General features: G+C 36.0%; 1 protein-coding gene across 4 annotated transcripts in view; it reads right to left on the reverse strand.

Annotated features, from left to right (window-relative positions):
* Positions 1–23,413, reverse strand: part of PIBF1 (progesterone immunomodulatory binding factor 1) — a 208,636-nt gene that overhangs the window by 96,785 nt on the left and 88,438 nt on the right. The gene's annotated exons all lie outside the window — the stretch shown is intronic.

Below are 23,413 nucleotides of genomic sequence, written 5' to 3' on the forward strand. Positions count from 1 at the left end.
AACACAGCTTGTGTAGCTGTGTATGTGTGTACATGGCTTGAGGAGGTACAAGGTGGAAAGTGCTCTAGGAAGTAGAAACAAGAGTATGTGCAGGGCAGGGAAGCAGAGAGCATAGTCTGTTTTATTCATGGTATCTCATTTAATCCTTACAACAACTCTATTCGGTATTTTGCAGATGCAGAACCAGAGGTTCAGAGATTAATTAATTTCTTTAACAGGGAGCAGCTGCTGGTAAATTTCAGGTGGGGTCTCAAATTCAGCTGTTTGACTCTACAGTAGTGATCTCTCCGCTATTACATAATATTCTTAACTGACATTTCTGAGGTCAGATAAACTTTCAAATCTGTTTTAAAGCTCATTTCACTCTTGTAAGTGACAATAACATTCAAAGTATAATCAGTGAAGATACGCATTAGATACCTGTTACAGGCTACTTCCCTCTCTTTAGTAAAAGCATCTCACGATCAGATTGGTGGAAGTTCCATTCAAGCATATTGGTACACATTACTTAATACATACCACGGCTTTAAGGTGAATGTCAGCTTATGTGCTTAACTTTTTGGAAAGTCCAGGCATTAATTTTATATATATATATATATATATATATATAAAAGAACAGCTAGGTCATGTGGTTATTCCAGTTTTAACTTTTTGAGGAACCGCCAAACTACTTTCCAATGTGGTTGCACATTCTCACCAGCAATTTCGAGGCGGGGAAGCTCTCCACATCTCTATCAAAACTTATCATCGTCTCTTTGATTACAGCCATTGTCATGGATGTGAAGTAGTAAAAAATTATTTTACTCAAAAATTTATTAATTCAACAATTTACTGACAGGAAAATGCCCTGTACTCCCTGGGGTAAGTTGTCTTACAAATATAAATGTATAAAACATATGTGAGTGACCCAGCAATCCCACTACTGGACATATGCCCAGAGGAAACCATCATTCAAAAAGATACATGCACTGCAATGTTCACTGCAGCACTATTTACAATAGCCAGGACAGGGAAGCAACCTGAATGTCCATCAACAGGTGAATGGATAAAGAAGATGTGGCACATATAAACAATGGAATGTTACTCAGCCACAAAAAGGAATGAAATGGAGCTATTTGTAGTGAGGTGGATGGACCTAGAGTCTATCATACAAGTGAAGTAAGTCGGAAAGAGAAAAACAAATATGGTATGTTAATACATATATATATAGAATCTAAAAAAATGGTACTGATGAGCTCAGTGGCAGAGGAAGAATAAAGACACAGAGGTAGAGAACAGACTTGAGCATGGGGGGCTAGGGAAGCAAAAGCTGGGACAAAGTGAAAGAGTAGCACTGACATTTATACACTACCAAATGTATTATGCATTTGCTAGTGGGAAGCAAATGCATAACACAGGGGGATCAACTCGATAACTGGTGATTTCCTAGAGCAGGGATAGGGAGAGTGGAGGGAGTCTCAAGAGGGAGGGGGTAAGGGGATATATATATAAATATAGCTGATTCACTTTGTGGTACAGTGGAAACTGGCACACCAGAGTAAAGCTATTATACTCCAATATAGATAAAAAAAAAAAAAATCCATACCTATTTGTATGTTAAACTATGGGACACACTAAACTTCATTACTGAAATAAATTCTCAATAAGTCATTTGCAATGTGATATTTATCTTTAAAAGAATTTGTTTTGAAAAAATTAAACTGCTAAGTTTGCCTTTTTATGGATTCAGGACATTGTGGGTAATTCTGAGGTCAACGCCAACTCCAAACAGGAAATGAAAGACAGCTTTTAGATTCCACCTGCTCTTCTTATTCATTATATGGCACTTGAAAGTTACTTTTAACACGATTATTCTTCCCCTATACGGAACAGTTACGTACAATAGCTATCTCCTAGAAATCTGAGGATACTAAGTGTGATAAAATGACACTTCCATGAGCCAAATGATTCTAAAGGACTCATCTATTCTCATCTTGTTTACACAGTAAAAGAAAATCTGCCTCAAATCGTTATGGCTTTGTAATAATATTGTTTTAATTTAAGTTGAACTGTGAAAATGATGAAGAAATATAAGAACTGCAAAAGCAGTTCCAGAGTGAGGAACAGATGATGTCAAGGGTACAGGCTGACAATCCTAGGTAACTTCCTCCTACTTGTTTTGCTAATATAACCTGTCACATTTTACTCTGTTGACTCAGACTTCTCATCTTATCCTCTTAATGTGAACATCTTATTTGAACTAAGTCAATATTATTCATATGTTAACAAGTTTATGGTTGACATTCTAATTCAGCATAGTAAACTTAAGAGGTCACATTTCGTGCAAAGTTAAAAGTATAATCAGAATCTCCAGCTATCATCACCCCAGGGCCCCAATTTGACTAGATTAGTCTTTACGCTAGCTGGGTTTTTAGTTTTCATAACACTTACTCATAAATCACATACTACTTTAAAATAGTAATATAGTAACATAAATATATAAATAGTAAAATAAAGACCTAGAATGAACTGTTTGCTCTTAAGGAATATTCACTGCAACAGCCTTTGCGCTGGACAAACAAGGAAAACTTCACCTCTTAAAAGGTGAAAACTCAGCAATTAGATAGGGAACGACAGAGTAACCCTTAAGAAATGCTCTCAGCTATGGTGAATTAAACTCCAAGCAGCATGACATATTCTGCAATGCCGAGAAATAACTGTAGGAGAGACATCAACATGGAATTCTGTTCTCAGAAATGGGAGAGCTCATCTTAACGAAAGCACCAGATAAAACACTAAATAACAATAGATTTTCATAACAATATTTACATCAGCAGTCGTCACATAAATACTATGGTGAAAAGTTTGATCATTACACTCTGAAGTATTAAGCCAAGTAATGTATGTTTATTCCCAACTCTATCAACAAGGTTATCACTGGTAAGAAGGTCAAAGACTTCTATTATTTAGTTTAGTTTTTATTGCAATGAGAAACAAAAACTGATCTTTGAATTTTATCCACAAAATGTTCATGGCTTCACCAATATTAAAACTGGATATGGGACTTCCCTGGCAGTCCAGTGGTTAAGGCTCTGTGTTTCCACTGCAGGGAGCACGAACGAGTTCAATCCCTGGCCGGGGAACTAAGATCCTGAATCCTGCACGTTGTGTGGCACAGCCAAATAAATAAATTAATTACAATTTTTTTTTTAAAAACTGGGTATTTATTCTGAACCCAATTATCTAATCTCATTTCCTAGACAGACATTCTAAGGCAAAATACCCCAAAATTATTATATTTAATGGTGAAGTTCCTTAATCACCAGGACTGCTAAGTGGTCCTTTCATGAAGAAATTCTGAGAGCTGGTCCAGTTTAGAAGTAAGGCAGTGAAGCAGCTGAGACAAGGCATTTGTCTGTTCAGGAGAACTATGGGTGGATAAAGAGCACAGGAAGCGAAACCTGCACAAGAAGACTGGTAAAAGAAGCTAAGCAAAGTAACAGGATTTCCAGTTATAGGTAAGGGTTCAGGGAAGGATTTTTAGTAGTCAGGCATCAGTTAGATTAAGTTTTGAAAAGGACTCTGGGTCAATACAGAGAAAACACTTGTACGGTTTAAAAGAATACATGGGAGCAGGCAGTCATGGCTAGACCAGTAAAGCCTTTGTGTTGGGGAGGATAATTTAATCCTAAAGTCTGCAAGTCAATGGCCGCATAGGCTGCTGCTAAGCTTTCTACATGTGTTTAAAAAAAAAAGTGCTTGGAAACAGAGATGGGCCCGAGACTCCAGACAGGGATTTCGCAGTGGGAAACTGGAGCTGACGATGGCAGAAGCTGCCGTCTCTAATCAACAATCTTACTCACATGTGGGACACCAATCCTATTTTACTTTGGTGTTTCAGGCTCCTCTTTCTCTTTATCCTTCTAATAAAGCTTCACTGAGTTGATGTTCAACTATGTGAACTATTCATTTTGGTTGAGCTGATAACTAATTCACACCTTAACTACTCTTTATGCCTATTTCTAATTCTCAGGGGATAAAACTCATTTCCATTCTATTTACAGAGAATTTTGGTTGTGTTTCTAGACCTGTTCCACATGCATTTCTATAGCCCTATACCACATGCTGAAAATGCTTCTGGATGAGTCACTGAGTGACAGTTAACCAAACCCTAAGATCCACGTATGCCAATTAAGAATTGAGGAAACACACACACACACACACACACACACACACACACACACACACACACACACACACTCTCATGCACCTCTTCATTTGGGTTTCTGCTTCTGTAAACTAAGGAAAAGCTAATCAACTTAGGTTAAAGATACTAAATCACTGATTTTTTAATTATTCCTAAAGATTTTTTTTTGCTCTCTATAGTATCTATCTGTATATCTATATTTATAGATCTTTATCTAATCTTACATTAACTAGTATTCTACCGACTACATATTTAAAGCATAATGAGTATGAAGTACTCGACACTTGATACTTTTTACAAAAGTATACTTTTTATTTCCTGTTTCAAATCTGCTGTTTTATATAGGACTAACTTTCCATTAACCAGAATCAATCTTCCTTCCTTCCTTCCATCCACCACCCCTCCTTCCTTTCCTCTCTCTCTCTTTCTCTTTCCTTCCTTTTTTCTTTGCCATGCTGCACGGCACGCAGGATCTTAGTTCCCTGACCAGGGATTGAACCTGTGCCTCCTGCAATGGAAGTGCAGAGTCTTAACCTTTGGAACGCCAGTGATCCCAACCAGAATATTTCATTCCTCAACACTTAATTCATTTAAAAATATTTATTGTGCAGCTAAATGTACACCTAAGGTACTGTTAGATACTACAGAATCAAAAATAGCATCACTCCTTTTTAAGGAACTCACATTGTAATGATGCAAAGGCAAACAAATACAAGGTGATATGCTAATAAACTCTAATAATAATAATAAAGTAGAGTGAGAGAATAGAGAATGATAGAGATATTAGTGGTGGTGTTATTTTAAAGAGGTTGGTCAGGGAAGGCATCTCTCTGTTAAGGTGATATTTGAGCAAAGATATGTATACCAGGGTTTACTAAAGCCTGTATTTTAGAATTAAAATAAGTGATCAATAAAAAAATACTTACTGGACATGTATCATACTAAAGATGTATATTTTAAAGAGTTTTTCATTTTAAAGAGACATAATGTCATATGAAGGCAACAGAAGTCCTTCGCACTGATATGAGACTTGGTATCTTAAACCAGTAGCTAAAATTACCTACCCAAACGATACTAATGAATTTATTAGAGCAGGGGTCCCCAACCCTCTGGCCGCGGACTGCCACCTGTCCGAGGCCTGTTAGGAACCAGGCTGCGCGGCAGGAGGTGAGCGGTGGGTGCGCGACTGAAGCGGCAGGTGAGTGATCTGCCGCCTCCCATCGCTCCCCATCACTGGCGTTACCTCCTGAACCATCCCCCCCATTGCTTGCATTAATTGTCTTCCATGAAACTGGTGCCTGATGCCAAAAAGGCTGGGGACTGCTGTACTAGAGAGTCTAATCTATATGGATTGTAACCAGACCAAAGAGGACTGAATTTTTAACAAAGGCACTGGTGACATCAGGATGAGTGCTACTATTTCACAGGACTGGGAAATAGATACTTACATGAACGAACAATCTGATCATTGTTTAAGAAATACTTCGAATTCATTTTTATTCTGAGGTAAATCATAAGCCACATAAGAAATGTCCTTTCATCATTTATACAGCACCTTTTTGAAAATGGCTTTAAAATTTTTGTGTTGATTATACAAATAATATATTATAGAATTTTAGAAAACAGAAGAAGATGTCAACTATAAGCTCATGATGATAAATGCTGTTTATTTTTTCACATATCTCCTTCTTCTCTGTACAAGTAAATATTTTTAAGTTTTTATTTTTAATTCTCTAATTTATCACATTCATTCTTAGGGTAAAAACTTCAAATATTACAGTATTAAAGACCTCCTATTATCACTTTTCTGTGCACCGTCATTTCTTTTTTTTTTAAAACAATACATCTGTATTATATACACAGAAGGATATATCAGTCCCCTTTTTCTTTTTTTTTTTTTTAAAATGGCATCATGTCACATACACTCTGTAAATTTTTTTCACCTAAGAGTATGTTATGGGATCTTTCCACATCTCTACTTCATTCTTTCCATTTGTACAGAGTGGCTCACAATGTGGACATAATCATTTAATTCTAAAATTCACTTATTTTATCCTAAACTGATGAATATTTAGATTCAATTTTTTATTATATACAGTGCTTCAAAGGCCATCCTAAATAATGCCTCTGGTTCATGAATGAATGTATCTCTAAGAAAGATAATCATGAAGTAGAACTGTTGAATCAAAAGATTTTAAACTTTAAGAGATACTGCCCAATTTCCTTCCCAAGTGGCAATATCAATTAAAAATGGTACCAGAAAAAGAAAAAAAGGTACCAGAAGTGTATGAAATATGGTTTTTCCACATCCTCACCAATATTTGATATTACCATATATAAACATGTTTGCTGTGCACATTATATATGTAAATCACACCTTCATATAGAATTTACTATCCTTCCCCCGACCCCCCAATATAACTTAAAAATCTTCCTATGCTATTAAACCCCTTTTATAAGTGTTATCTTTACTGGCCCCATAATTTTCCATTCTTAATTATTCCTCTATTGTCAGACATTTAGCCTCTACCCAATTTCTCACTTCAGTGTTCATACCAAATAGTAGTACCCAGTTCATTCTTCACTCTGAGTAAAGTCTGAATTTCCAAAAACAAAATACATCTTTGAAGGAAGAAGGCTCTTACAGTTAAAGACTGTTCCAAGGACTGTGCTATAAAGTAACCACACCAAGCAATGCCAGGACAGCTGGGGAAAGTACATGAGCCCCAAATGTGCCTACTTTGTGGAAGATATTATCATTTGGATCCAGATAATCTGATGTGCTTTTTTAAAAAATATAAACTTGACTCATTACTTATGTACATACCTAGACGTGTATCCAGATACATCTAAAATCATATAAGGGCATTTACAGATATATAAAAAGAAAAATATACATTTTGGAGAAATGATATTACTGTAGATAAAGGTATCAGAGATGGGAGGTTGGAAAGAAAGTTACTGTTTTTACATTATGTGGTTTGACTTAAAAGTAATTTTACTAAAGGCAACTCAAAATTTTTTGACATGGGCAATTAAAAAAATGTAAACTTAAAAAAAAATGTAAACTTAAGGATTTTCCATTTAAATAATTTTGGTTGACATATATTTTACTTCTCAAAATAAAAATGTTTATTAGCCAAGTAAGGGATGAAGTACCTATCACTACGTCATCAATGTCTAGTAAAGTCTTTGGTTGGTTAGTTTTTCAATATTCTGAAAACACTTGAAAGATCTCTGAAGCCAGAAATAAGCACCCCTGTTCTACCAGACCTAATCTACAATTTCTAATCTGTTACTTAAAAAAAGCAAACAAAACAAAACCGCAAATTAAAAAACACAATTTTTATGTAGTTTTACATATTTCAAATTAATTCACATTTACATACATATTTACATATATATAAATTAATACCAGAACTTACAACTGAATTTTGAAAGGAGTATTTGTGAAAATATCTACAGGTATTTCTTTAAAAATAACTTTTCAGATCATTACATCTTCAATATTTATATAGTTATATTCTTCCATTATATCAATTTATATATCAGTTAGAAAGGGAAGTAGATCAGAATTTCCTATTATTCAGATTATATACCAACTTGCTAGCCTGTTAATATGCTCTCCCAGTGGGAAGTGTTTGTTTTCTAATCAAGAATTGCTCTATGTAATAAGAGAAATTTACTGATAGGACCATGCTGCCCACGTGAAAGCTTTGAAGGTAGAAAACATGTTTAGAACAATTAATATCTATTAGAGAATATATCTGAAATTGCTTTCTTTTCATTGACATTAAAATGGAAAGTGTTATTTTAGATTTTACTTTAATACATTATTGCTACCTATTGTTCTACCAATTTTTCTTTCATTTTTTTTGTCATCTCAATACTATAAAATTTAAAAATACATACTTAGATACTGAATTCAAACTATTTTCAGTGAAAATCAGAAGAGCAATGACTGCAGTTTAAAGATTATATATATAACATTACAGAGAAACTGAATTCTAGTTACTCTGGTCTTTTCATTTCAAGTGTGAAATTTTCTAAACTGAAAAATAAAAGCAGGTAGAGAAAACTTATAAAACAACCATCAATGTTGCAACAGTGATTCCTACAGGACACGAGGAAGGAATTTAAAAGGCATTTGGGTATTTGTCCAAATGTTTCTGCCATTTAGATGACTTCTTCAACAAGTCCACTTCTCAGCTGTAATACTACATCTGTCATTTTTGGCTTACAAGCTAATTCTTAAATGAATGTGAGAGATCTTTTTTTGTTGAGTTAGAAACGCTGAGTATGTTTAACAACTGTACTACAGATTTATAAGAATTTCAAGCATGCATTTAGAGTCATTCAATGCATCTATCATATCATGATCAAATAAAATATGTAATGTCATTAATAAACAATATGTAGTAATATTTGGCCATCTATAACGGCAAAAAATTAGCACCAGGTATGTGAAGATAAAAGTAAGCACTTAAGTGAAACAAATATAATGAAAGGAATGTTGCCTTAAAATAAATCAAAGCATGCATGAGATAAAATTAGAGTAAAATATTTTGTAACAGTGTTTGAATGGGTCGCTGTTTTCTCTTTTGTGGCAACATGACAACAAACACTTAAAATTCAACTTGAATCATCCTCTGAACCAAGACTATTTATTATATCAGTGCATCAGAGTACTCAAAACTATTTCATGCTGCTTTCAATATAGACTTTAGAGTGTTAGGCTACATTAAAGAAAAAAATTGGAATATTATGAAGCTGAATCTAAAAAAAGTCGTTTGCTGAATGTACTTTCCTCTCAATTTTGTTGTGAGACTAACACTGCTCTAAAAAAATGAAGTCTTAAAAAACAGTCACAAGAAAATACACTTTTGGGGGATGCTTTTATGATGAATAATGTCAAGTATGAACAGTAGCAGAATGTAAGCTAATCATGGTTTTGTCCAATTTTCCCAGAAGATATAGTGTCAAGAAAGGATATCAGCTTACTACAGCTAACACACAAAGTACTGTATAAGGCAAAAAGGAATATAAACGTCATTTATTTAGACTAACTTCCTATTAACAGGCAAAAACTACAAACCTTAACTTATACAAATGTTTTGAAAACAGACTAAAGAATTCCATAAGAACTCTAGGAAAACTCCTGAATTAGGGATCTAGAAACCAGAGTCCTGGGTCTTCAAAATCATATAGTTTGATAGTAGAGCTGGGTCACTAGGAAGACTTTTCTTTTCTAAGGGTGAGGATGACTCCTAAGCTAGATTCCATCTGCCCAACCAAGGATGACCATCAGAACGGCTTGTGGAACTTGTAAGAGCTCTAGATGCCGCAGCTCCACCTCAGACGTCCTGCATCAGTCTCTGAGGACAGACTTGGGAATGCTGAGTTCTAGTTGACTAAATACACAGATATAAGTGAAATGCTCACAACAGTGCCTTGTACAATTAAAATATAAGTTATTCAAGTACAGGAATTTTGTTCAAGGTATCTCTGGATTCTTAGGATCTAGCGTTTCACCTGCTATATAATAAGCTGTTAATGGCTCTATTGAATAAATAAATGGTGTCATATTAACCATTTTAGGTGTTATAAAACTGAAATTACCAAGAAGGTTTAAGCCAGGAGAGAAAAACACTAACGTGTCATAAACTAATCTGCTGAGGGACCGTCTTTTCTGAAGTGTGACAAAACCAGTGAATTAAGATGATTATTTACAGGTTTGGGTGTCAAGTGTAAGATAAAAACAAATTATAGAGAGTGAAGGATAAAGAAACCAAAATGATGGGATAGGTATGAATGAGCTACAAGAAAGATTAAAGTTTCTAAAAATGTAGTTTACCTAATGACTAAGGTGGTAGATGGAGACATGACAACATTCAAAAAACATTTTAAAAACAGACATACAAACAAGGAGCACAGTTAGTGTGATAATACAGTGTGATGTATCTAAGCTCTGTAATGAGTTAAAGTTGTTGCAAAATGTATACACAATTTAAAAAATATAAGTGCAACTCACTAGCCTACCCACAAGAATGTCTAGCATGAGGGCTTGTAAAACAGAAATGAAGAAGAAAAACATAACATAAGAAGAAGAACTAAATCACTCTGTTAGGCCTACTTCCTCATTCTAAATTTCTCTCATTAGACTTAATGGACTGAATAACTGCTCATTAGTTTTTCTATATAATACTACCTTGGGATTTTCAAGCAAGTAGACATACAATACAATATCGTGCCAGTTAGCACGGTTAACACATCATGTTATTATCATACTTTTTATTTTCTACAGCCGTTTGTCAAATGAGAAAGCTTATAAAATTTCAGAAAATGTCTGCATGCCTAGGTATTTATTTATACATCTATTTATGGCTATAAATGCATCAGGATAAAAATGAAATAATAAAGTACCTACTATAATCAAAGAGAATAAGTATTCATTGAATGAAAAAAATTAAGCATTTAAAAATCTCACATTAGTACTTTGAAGAAATGCTTTCTCTCCTTCAACACCTTCTGGAACCTCACCTCTCTCCCTACACCCTCCCACCTCAGGAAGTGCGTGGCTCCTTGTGCTCCTCCTCCTAGGCTGGGGCGAAGTTGGCACTTTTATGATGGCCCACAGCCTCTTCCCTTTCTCTCACATGCTAGTCTAACCAACACCCAAAGCAGTGCGAGGCTTTGGGTCTTGGTTAGACTAGCAAGTGAGAGAGAGGCTTGTGGACAAAAGTCAGAGATGAACTCTAAAGGATTTTACTACAAGTAAATTTGAACTGGCATGACTCCCGTCAGCATGTGTACAGACCAGCACAAAGGAAAGGAGCCTGACATTTCAGTGCCTTATGTTTCTATGTGCTATCCATGTGTATATATATTTTTCAACTTAATTATCTCTAAAACTCTAACACAGAGTTTTGGATATTTTCTTTTTAGAGATAAAGAAACCGAGACTTAGAAAAGCTAATAACTTGCACAAGTTCGTAACAAAGCTGGAATTTGCACCCAGGCCTGCCTCAAATTTCTGAGCTCTTACCCTGTAACATTCTGTATCCAAGAGAGAAAAAAAATTTAAATAAAAATAATGCATGCACCAAAAAGACATACACAATCTCCAGCAATACCCTTTTTGGCAGGTAAGCGGGGATAGACACAACTAAAGAAGGAAGATAGCAGAGGCAAAGGGCATGACTGAAAGGTGAAGAAAGAAGACGAAACAGGCCAGGGCTGTCCACGAAAAGAATCAAACACAATGGCTCCCCATGGGCACAGTAAACCTGGGTGCAGGTGTGGGGCTTAAGTAGGTTCAGGTCATTAAAGTTGTTATGGGTGTCCTAGAAGGAAGTCTGGAGGGAAAAGTTATTTTTCTTGCTTTGGATGAAGTTGGCTCTGTGCCCTACTAATACCTACAGTACGGGTGTGAATATAAGATGAGGCCTTTCCCTCAAATTCATCCTGAAGGCAAGAAGGGTGTCACTTTTTCTGAGTTTTTAAAAAATCCTTCCACTGAGTATTCTCTCAATAACTTTATTTTAAAATGTAAAACACTGTGTAGGGAGGACACACTGGCTTGCGAAGACCATAATCAATGCAAATTTTGATGCTGATATTGTTCTCTTGAAGGAATCAATAAATATGGAAGCAAAGGCATGTAACACATTTAATAATTATTTCTGGAAAGCAGCCTCACAGCTACACCAGTACACCAAAAGCAGGTGCTAAAGATTATCTCAAAAAAGAAACATAGTCAATCACATTGTGAAGATCATAAACACACCAAAAGAACAAATGAAAAAAAAAAAAGGATACTGTGGCAAAAGATGAAAATCTGGCAACAGTACCGTCTAGAGATTTCAACAGTGAAAAAATACAAAAAGCAGTGAAGATGACCTGTTCTGGAAAACTGTTTTGATTAAAAAAGTGCCTCAAGTGATATTGAAGGTTTGTGTGATTAGACTGTAGTATTCTTTCACACAATGTAATTTTAAATATTTATGTATAACTAAATCAAGCAAGGATTCTAAAGCCAGACCATGTGAGCCCACACCTGCCCCTTACTACCTGTGTCTCAGTTTCCACAGCTATAAAATGTGAATAATTATAGTAATCTCATCATGTTATGAGGATTAAATGAGCTAAAATTAGTAAAATGCTTAAAACTGTGCTGGTACAGTAAACACTAAGTATTTGTAGAATGAAATTAAATACTCAAGATTGCCAGATCCTTTTTCCAAAAAAAAAAAAAAAAGGCCTGCCATGGGTAAAATGATAGGTGACCTTGAAGCAGCTCCATTTTTCAGTCTGGCCTACATGTCTCACCACGTTTCATATGAACCATAAGATGTTCTAATTACTTGAAACACAGAAATTTTGGAACCATAGAACCTGATTTTTTTTCCAGTAAGTAAAATGTAAATATCTTATGCTTACCAAGACAAAGAACTATGTCTTCAAAGTCAAATAATTTTTCATTTGCCCAGCTAAAGAGAGGCACTGGGAAGAGCATGCTGATATCCAGGAAGCGATCTGCAAGTGGTGACCTGTCCACTCAGACCTGGGAATGGCCGTAGAGAAGGAGATGGATAATGACCACTGCTACTTGTGGGAGCTCCTGAAAAGCTGGCATAAATGTTTTAGATGAGGGAACAGGAAACTTCTTCTGTAAAGGTCCAGAAGCAAAAATTTTTGGCTTTGTGCAGTTGTAGCATGAAAGGAGGAGGCATAGATGAGCCATAAGCAAATGTGTGTAGCTGTGTTCCAATAACACTTTATTTATGGACACTAACATTTGAATTTCATAATTTTCATGTCATCACATACTCATCTGATTTTTTTCCTAATAATTAAAGGATATAAAAACCATTTTTTAGCTTGCAGGCTGTACTAAACTAAAACAATGAAACAGATGGTGGGCTAGATTTTGTTTGGCTCTGATTTGAACTGCCAACCTCTGATCTGAATTAAGAGAAGCTCTGGAACATTACTGACAACATGCTAACCAAGTCCTTGACCCGGCTCTTACTGCTGCTTGGAATAAACTTATTCATACCTATTAGACTATTATATTCTCTACAGTGGGTGTTCCCCAAATTGCTATCTTTTATTAAGACATTCAGAGCCCTCTTCATTCTCCTTTGATGACTCCCTTTGTACTAACATCAGTTATCTATCCAGCAAAGGTTTCTTCTGACTCCCAACTTTCAATTATTTTTTGTCTGACCCTCCTACCCCTACCATAAAAGTATAGAAATAAATTTGAATATTGGCACAACCACCCATTGGCTATACCTTTTTTAATTACTTAAAAAAAAAACACTTTTACTGGGATATAATTTACATACATAAAATTCACCAATTTTAAGTATGTAAGACTATGAGTTTTGACAGATGTTTATAGTCATATAACCATGATCACAATCATGATACAGAACACTTCCATCAAATCCCCAATTCTCCGTGCTACGTTGAAGTCAATACTATGAACCTACCTCTGGCTCTTGGTGACTGATCATCTGTCATTAGTTTTGTCTTTTCTAGAATAGCACATAACGAAATCAAACAGTATGCAGCCTTTGGTAACTGCCTTCTTTCATTCAACATAAGGCTTTTAAAAAGATTCACCCATGTTGTTGCAAATTGAGTAGTTGGTTCCCTTTTCTTGCTGAGTAGGTTTTCATAGTATGAATATACCAAAATTTGTTTTAAAATCTAGCCATTCTAGATCGTGCAATTCTGGTTGTCATCATATCTAACTGCAGTTTTAGTTTTCATTTTCCTGTTGACTGATGATGTTGAGCATCTCTTTTTTGCTTACAGGTCATTAGCACTTCTTCTTTCACAGAATGTCTATTCAAACCTTGGCCATTTTTTTTTAAATTGGAATGTTTATCTTCTTAAGTTGTAAACATTCTGAATACAAGTCCTTTATTAGATACATTTTTGGCAAATATTTTCTCCAAGTCTGTGGCTTGTCTTTTCCTTTTTCATTAGAAGAGCAAAAATTATTTTTGATAAAGTCTTATTTAACAAGTGTTTTCTTTATGATTAACAGTCTCTGTGTCTTTTTTTTAAATAATTAATTAATTAATTTACATATTTTATTGGCTGTGTTGGGTCTTTTTTGCTGTGCGCGGGCTTTCTTTAGTTGCGGTGAGTGGGGGCTACTCTTCATTGTGGTGCGCGGGCTCCTCATTGCCATGGCTTCTCTTGTTGCGAAGCACGGGCTCTAGGCACGTGGGCTTCAGTAGTTGCAGCACATGGGCTCAATAGTTGTGGCTCACGGGCTCTAAAGTGCAGGCTCAATAGTTGTGGCGCACGGGCTTAGTTGCTCCGCAGCATGTGGGATCTTCCTGGAGCAGGGATTGAACCCGTGTCCCCTGCATTGGCAGGAGGATTCTTAACCACTGCACCACCTAGGAAGCCCCCTTTGTGTCTTATTTATGTACTCTTTGATTAACCAAAGGTTAATAAGATTTTCCTCTCATCTTTTGTCTTCTAGTTTTTGTCCTTATATTTAGATCTATGAATGACTACAAATTAATTTTTATATTTTGTTTGAGGTAAGGGTTGAGATTGAGTTTTTTACATATGGATATCAAAATGTTCTAGCATGTTGCTGAAAAGACTATATAATTCCTTACTGAATTATCCTGGCACTTTCATCTTTATCTTAAAAATTATTTTGGATATTCTGGGTTCTGTAAATTTACATGTAAATTTTAGGTTAGCTTCTCATTTTCTACATAATACCTGCTGAGTTTTTCATCATGATTACCTAAATCTATTAATGACTTTGGGGATAACTGACACTTTAGCAATATTCAGTGTTTCAATCTATGAACGTGACATGTCTCTCTACTTATTTAGGTCTACCTTACTTTTCTCAGCAACATTTACTAGTTTTCAGTGTCGTGTATTTGCTTCTATTTTGTTAATTTTATCCTTATGTACTTAGTATTTTTGATGCTGTTACAAATAGTATTAAAAAACTTTTAATTTTCAAGATTTTCAACTGCTTATTGCTAGTATACAGAAATACAACTGATTTTTTTCATGATGACCCTGTATTCTGTAATCTTGTCGAAGTCACATTAGTTCAATAGCTTGCTTGTAGATTTCAGCTATGACATTTTAAGGAAACAATCTCCTTCAGCCTTAGTTTTCTCACTTAAAAAATTAAAACTTGGGAAAAATAATAAAAATTGAGAAAAAAATTAATGAAAGGAAAAAGTCTCAAAACATTTGGCACAGTATGTATCTCACAGAAAGTATTTAGCACTTATTACATCTCTTATCAAACTTCAGAGTTCTTACTACAAGTTTCAGCAATGTTGACGTGTCCCAAATCTTTATCTTATAGGCCTGATCTTTCTCCCAGGCTTGAGATGCTTAGTCCCATTTATTTACCATATTTTTCTTATGTCAATGGTATGTTAGAACTTCAAGTCCTAAATCAATATCGTAACTTTCACGCGTCCATGAGTCACTTCTGCTTTCAGAAAGTCTTACTTCTGACTACGAAATCATTGTCAACTCCACTACCCAAAATTTTGTAGGAATCACTGATAACAGCCCCAACATACTTTCAAATCTAGTCAGTTACTGAGTCCTTAACAACCATGATAGCTAATGTTTAATGTTTATTATGTGACAAACTCTATGCCAAACACTAATTTAGTCTTCACAACAATTCTATGAGTTAAGTTACTATTACTGTCTTCATTTTATAGATGAGGAAACTGAGACAAAGAGGTTAAATATCTTTCCTAAAGTCACGTACCCAGTAACAATAGAGCCAGTATCATAAACTAGGGAATCTATGTCCAGAAACACTAATCTGAAACATAAATTATATTGCCTCCAACGTGTGCAGACAGTAGCATCCACTTGTTTGTGGAGATAGTGGGATTGGGTGCTATTAGAGGATATTTGGGGAAATCCAAGAAATATTTAACGCTCCATTAAATTCATTAACGCACCTTCATTCAGCATGATGTTCTTGAAAAAGGTGCAAAAGAGGCCAGGGGCAAATGGGAAATAAAATTATGACTATGTTATTAGCTGGGTTCACAGTGAAAACCCCAATTTAGAGGTCTTTGGTAGATGGGGATGGAGAATGTGATAGGTTTAAGGTTTAAGAGAGGCCATTAAGCCCCAGTCCCATCTTAACAGGGGCTGGCTCCTGAAGACTAAATACATCAGTGTGTATATATTGCCAAAGACTGAAAATTGCAAGTGATCTTCAACCCTGTTTTTCTAGTCACAGGAAAAGAGGACATGGAAAAGCAAGCTGTCCTCATGATTGTGACCTTCTCGCTAGAGACTACCTAGCTAGAAACACGGCCCGAACAAAGTCTTGGAATAGGATCCGAATGTATTAGAAATTTCTTTTCTCTAGGAGAGGGGGCGTGGTGAGCAGAGAGCAGGGTAGAATAATCTCCACAAGTCCCCACCCCGCAGCTGTATTTCTGAAACCAATTTTCCCATCTATTCCCCTATACCATCACACCAATTGGGGCCATGGTTACCTGTCACCTGAGTTTCAGGTGCTTCTATTTATGGTATCTTGAATTACTCTGAATACACACACACACACATTACTTGTATATGTCTCTATATATTACTGGCAAGTTAATTCTGTAAAATGATTTTCATCACATCACCCTTCGTTGCTCATTGAAGTAAATATAAGCTCTTTATTCTGACATTTCAGGCCTACCAGAACATGAAACTATCTATCTCCCCTACCTAACTGTACACTCCAGATCAGCTGACTGAATTAGCTGTGGTTTCCTGACAATCCTTTAATTTTTCTCCTCCTACATTTAGGAAGGTTTATAAAGTTTCGGGAATGCCCTTCTCTCAGATCTGCATGTCACAATTCATACTTCAGATGCTTGCTTCATATACCGCCTCCTCTAAAAGGTCATTCCTGATACTCCTTTAAAACAGACAGGGACATTCACTGACAAGTATAGACTCCTTAAGATACAGAACATTTTGCTTTAAAATATAAGTATGTATATTCATTTATTCTTTCAGCTCTTTGGAAACAAAAATCACATCTTAAGAATTTTTTTTCTTCTACGGTGTGATGCACAAAGGTTCAACGGATACTGGGTTGGATACTTCCCAGCCCACCATTAGAAACACTCAGAGAGAGGTTTCATCTCCCTGTTACTCTTATCATAGTCCACACTCCACCAAAGAGAAATGTGAGCACAACATACATATTCTTCTCCACATTCTCCTCTGAAGCCATGGGGAGAGATGTGCTTCTCTTTTGTTTTCTGAGGTTTATAGTAAAGTACAGAGTTCATAATGCTGGCTACCATTCAAAATAAAAGGAAATAAGTAATGTTAAACATTTGGAATTGATAGGAAGGAAGCCTCAGGCTCACCCACATATTAAAGAATTGAGGGAAACAAAGAACATGTCATAGAATTGTGCAATGGATACTCAATTCTCACAGGGAAGAGGCAGTTATGGCAATTAAGATTCTATTATAAAATGGTAAAGGAAAATGAGTTTAGCTATATGCAGTTTTACTTTTGGTAAGATCACGTAGGTACAAATTTATAACACTTATCAGATAGTATCAGCAATTAAAAATTCTCAGAAGTGGGGCTTTCTAGGTGGCGCAGTGGTTAAGAATCCGCCTGCCAATGCAGGGGACGCGGGTTCGATGGAGGATCCCACATGCCGTGAAGCAACTAAGCCCATGTGCCACAACTATTGAGCCTGCGCTTTAGAGCCCATGAGCCACAACTATTGAGCCCATGTGCCACAACTACTGAAGCACACGTGCCTAGGGCCGGTGCTCCGAAACAAGAGAAGCCATGGCAATGAGGAGCCAGCACACCACAACGAAGAGTAGCCCCCACTCACCGCAACTAAAAGAAAGCCAGCACACAGCAAAAAAGAACCAACACAGCCAATAAAATAAATAAATAAATACATTTATTAAAAAAAAATTCTCAGAAGTGTTTATAAAATTATATCTTAATTTCTATAAGTAAAATTCATAAAAAGAAAAAGTTAGATACCTTTTTCATAGTTCTATTCAAATGAACCCCAAGAATTACTATTGCCGTCCTTTTTATTGAAAGCTTATAAAAAGTTTGAGTCATTCATTCAATGTTTCTCTAGTGTTCTCTGTCATCAAAGACGTGCATGGTTTAAGAAGGCATAAACTTTAGCTAAGTCTTGGTATACCTTAATTTGTAAATGTACTGCTTAAAATCTGTGGGATGAAAACTGGTACCAAAGTCCACAGAAAGACTGTTAGAGCTTACGATTTCTTATACGTCTAATGCTTACTATCTAAGGGAGCTACTGACGGTGCTGGGCACGGGGCGGTTTCTATAATGAAAAGAGGGGTCATGTGCTATACTGCAGAACACAAATAAGTCTATAATAGCTAGCAACATGGAAAACTGGCTAAGAATTGTTTTTCTTCAGAAGCATTCAGTTCATAGTTTTAATTTTCAAAAATCAGAGACCAGCACTTCAGTTAGATAACCTCATTTATAGTTTACAAGTGCTATTACTTTGGGGTCCAAAAAAAAAAAAAAATCTATGTTTACTATATACAAACGATTGAATTTCACAACACATTTCCCATTTAAACATCTGTTGACTTATTTCTGGATCAAATGCACAGTTTAACCAATGGCAAAAGATGAGAAATGAATAAGAATAGACATGTCTTGTGGTACCAACATACAGAACATTCCATTCTCATAAATGACAGGCTATTAACCATACCTGATTTTCCTGTAAACTACTTTAAAAAAACTATTTCAAAGCTAACATTTCATTGTCATTTACAGGTATATGAGTTCCTTTACAGGTTTACATATGGACAGTCTATCTGACTAGTATGATCTGGCTGCACCCTTGCCTGAAGGCTGACAGATGTATTCTTTTGGGTATTTTCCATCTCTGTGATTTTGGACAAAAAGAATTTTAGAAATGATAGGCATCATTCCATTTGGAGTATCTATGAATATTCTAACTAACAGAAATTCATATTTGGGGTCCCAGAGAATTAAAAGAAAACATCTGAATTCTAATAATAGATATGTGGATGTCAGTTAAGTTTCACTGTTTGAAGATCCACTAACTCATTTTCTACTTTTAATAAATATACAGATTAGACTTTTCATTTGTAAAATAAAAATACATTGCCTTTAAGTTAAAAAATCCATTTAAAAATACATGGATGTATATTTTAAAACTCACGAAAATGCACGGGAAATCCCAATAGTATAAATTACTAACAACTGAAATAAATAGTAAGTTGAGGAAAGCGATCTCGTTCGGAGAGCTTTGTAACAGTCAAGGTTATGTATGTGCATGAAATAATTTTACCAGATCTAGTCAGACTGCTCCTAACCCTTTATCATGCTGAACAGAGAACAGACAGAACTGAACTTTGAAAGTCAACTAACTGGATGATGAGAACACATAATAATAGTTAACATTTACTGAGAACTTAAAACTGTATAATAAATATTTACTTCTATGATGCAGAGAATTATGTAATATATTGGTTATGTTTCTTCATTTACGGGAATACACTGCAATGGATAAAAGGAACTGAGAATATCTTCACATCTGGTAACAATGATTTCTGGAATTTCTTCATATCTAGTAACAATGATTTCTACAGAAGGAGAAACTAAATGATCATATATCTGGCATATGCCATAGAAATAAACAGGTTACGCATACATTTATTAAAACCAGGAAGGGCTAAAAGTTTGCTGATTGAAAAAAAAAGTAGAACAAAAGCAAAACATGAAAGTTGTTATATTATTAAAGCATTCAAGATCTTATTTATTGAACCTTAAACAGAGTAAAGCAAAATTTAATTGCTAAATAGAAGAAAGCAATTATATGGTCTAAAAGAAGTTAACATAGGTTAGCTTAAAGCTAGATTTTTACACTGCGTCTGTTAAAATCATCCAACTCTTTTTCTTTAACCCGTAATGTCACTGCCATGATGTTCTTAAAAAATGTTATTAAAAGTCACGTAGGGGGACTTTCCTGGTGGCTCAGTGGTTGGGAATTCGCCTGCCAATGCAGGGAACATGGGTTTAAGTCCTGGTCTGGGAAGGTCCCACATGCCACAGAACAACTAATCCTGTGTGCCACAACCACTGAGCCTGTGTTCTGGAGCCTGTGCGCCACAACTACTGAAGCTCATGCACCTAGAGCCCGTGCTCTGCAACAAGAGAAGCCACCCCACTGTGAAGCCCGTGCACTGCAGTGAAGAGTGGCCCTCACTCAACGCAACTAGAGAGAGCCTGCATGCAACAACAAAGACCCAATGCAGACAAAAAAAAAAAAAAAAAAAAACAGAAAAAAAGTCACGTAGGATGTGTTTTAATATGTCATAATATCATATGGTACAGAGTCTACAATCTTTAAAGTGCCATTTGCTCAAGAGCAAGTAATTTGCTAACTGTCATGTTAGTAGGTTGAAAAGATAATCCAACTCTGTAGAATTTTAATAACTCAAAATTCACTGATACCTTAAAAAGTTCTGGTTGGATAACTTTAAAATAAAATCATGTTCTTATTGGAGGATCTGAATAAATACTAATTCAAATGACTTAAAAGGCATATGGAGACAAGAGGGCAGACAGCAGTATCAAGCAGTATCAGCAGTATTTTGTCTTGTGGAACTGAAAACCACAGCCACAGAAAGACAGAGAAAATGAAAAAGTGAGGACTCTGTACCAGATGAAGGGACAGGATAAAGCCCCAGAAAAACAACTAAATGAAGAGGAGATAGGCACCCTTCCAGACAAAGAATTCAGAATAATGATGGTGAAGATGATCCAGGACTTTGAAAAAAGACTGGATGCAAAGATTGAAAAGTTTACCAAAGACCTAGAAGAATTAAAGAACAAACAAACAGAGATATGCAACACAATAACGGAAATGAAAAATACACTGGAAGGAACCAACAGCAGATTAACGGAGGCAGAAGGGCGAATAAGTGACCTGGAAGACAGAATGGTGAAAATCACTGATGCAGAAATAAGGAATAAGGAAAAAAGATTGAAAAGAACTGAAGACAGCCTAAGATACCTCTGCGACAATGTTAAACACACCAACATTTGCATTATAGGGGTCCCAGAAGGAAAAGAGAGAGAGAAAGGACCTGAGAAAATACTGGAAGAGATTATAGCTGAAAACTTCCCTAACATGGGAAAGGAAATAGCTACCCAAGTCCAGGAAGTGCAGAGAGTCCCAGGCAGGGTAAACCCAAGGAGAAACATGCCAAGACATATAGTAGTCAAATTGACAAAAATTAAAGACAGAGAAAAGTTATTAAAAGCAACAAAGGAAAAACAACAAATAACATACAAGGGAACTCCCATTAGGTTAACAGCTGATTTCTCAGCAGAAACTCTGCAAGCCAGGAGGGAGTGGCACCACATATTTAAAGTGATGACAGGGAAGAACCTACAACCAAGAATACTCTACCCAGCAAGGATCTCATTCAGATTCAAGGGAGAAATCAAAAGCTTTACAGACAAGCAACAGCTAAGAGAATTCAGCACTACCAAACCAGCCCTACAACAAATGCTAAAGGAACTTCTCTAAGCGGGAAACCTAAGAGAAGAAAAGGACCTACACAAACAACAACAAAACAATTAAGAAAATGGTAATAGGAACACACATATCGATAATTACCTTGAATGTAAATGGACTAAATGCACCAACCAAAAGACACAGATTGGCTGAATGGATACAAAAACAAACCCGTGTGTATGCTGTCTACAAAAGACCCACTTCAGACCTAGGGACACATACAGACAGAAAGTGAGAGGATAGAAAAAGATATTCCATGAAAATGAAAATCAAAAGAAAGCTGGAGTAGCAATACTCATATCAGATAAAATAGACTTTAAAATAAAAAATGTTACAAGAGGCAAGAAAGGACATTACATAAAGATCAAGGGATCCATCCAAGAAGAGGAGATAATAATTATAAATATATATGCACCCAATATAGGAGCACCTCAACACATAAGGCAAATGCTAACAACTATGAAAGAGGAAATGCAAGGCAGAAATAGAGACACAGATGTAGAGAACAAACACATGGACACCAAGTGGGGAAAGCAGGGAGGGTTGGGGGGGGATGAATTGGGAGATTGGGATACCAAATTGTACACTCCAAATATATGCTGTTTATTGTCTGTTAATCGTATCTCAATAAAAGTTCTTAAAAAAAAACAAAAACCCCCCAAAAAACGCCAAAAAACACACACACAAAAAGGCATATGGAGTGGGTTGAATGGTGACCCCTCCCCAAAATGTATGTCCATGTTCTAATCCCTAGGACCTGTGAATATTACCTTACATGGAAAAAGGGTTTTTGCAGATGTGATTAAGTTAAATATCTTGAGAAGAAGAACCTGTCCTGGGTTATTTAGGTGGGCCCTAAATGCAGTCACATATATCTTTATAAAACACATTCAGAGGACAAGGTGATGTGAAGACAGGGACAGAGGCTGGAGGTGATGTGGCCATAAGCCAAGGAAAGCAAGGAGTGCCTGCAGCCCCAGAAGATGGAAAGAGCACAGCACAGACTGCCCCTGGAGCTTGTGGAGGGAGCATGGCCCTACAGACACCGTGGTTTCAGACTTCTGGCCTCCAGACTGTGAGAGAATAAATTTCTGTTGTTTTAAGTCACCAGGTTTGTGGTAATTTATTACGGCAACCAAAGGAAATTAATACAGTATCATAAATTTTAGGAAGTTTTTTTGTTTTTACTTTTTGTTTTTTTCTTTTTTTCGGTTTTCAGAGTTTGGCTTTATTTTGCAGTATAGAAATCATCTGGAGCCATTATGCGACAGACATCATTGAAGCAGAGGCTCTGACAAATCAATACTGTGTTGCAGCTTGGTCTGTTGAAGAAGCCACACCTGGGGTACGAAAGAAGCTTCTACGTTTACCTGCTTTATGACAGGTTTCTTTCCCCTCTGCTCTCATCAATTTTTTTAGGTTAAAACACCACACACAGGCTTCCTCCAAAACGACTCCCCAAGTGTGGAGTTTGGTTGGAATTAGAGGCCCACATAAACTAAGTTTGTGGCTGTGCTGCCTGGGCACTGTTGTAACACCTGACGTAAATGTAAAGGGTTGGGGAGGAGTGAGGGATGCTGTCCCTGATTAAGGAACATTAGATTCCGACT

The sequence above is a fragment of the Hippopotamus amphibius genome, chromosome 14 (genome assembly GCF_030028045.1).
Source record: "Hippopotamus amphibius kiboko isolate mHipAmp2 chromosome 14, mHipAmp2.hap2, whole genome shotgun sequence".
NCBI classification, from domain to species: Eukaryota; Metazoa; Chordata; class Mammalia; order Artiodactyla; family Hippopotamidae; genus Hippopotamus; species Hippopotamus amphibius.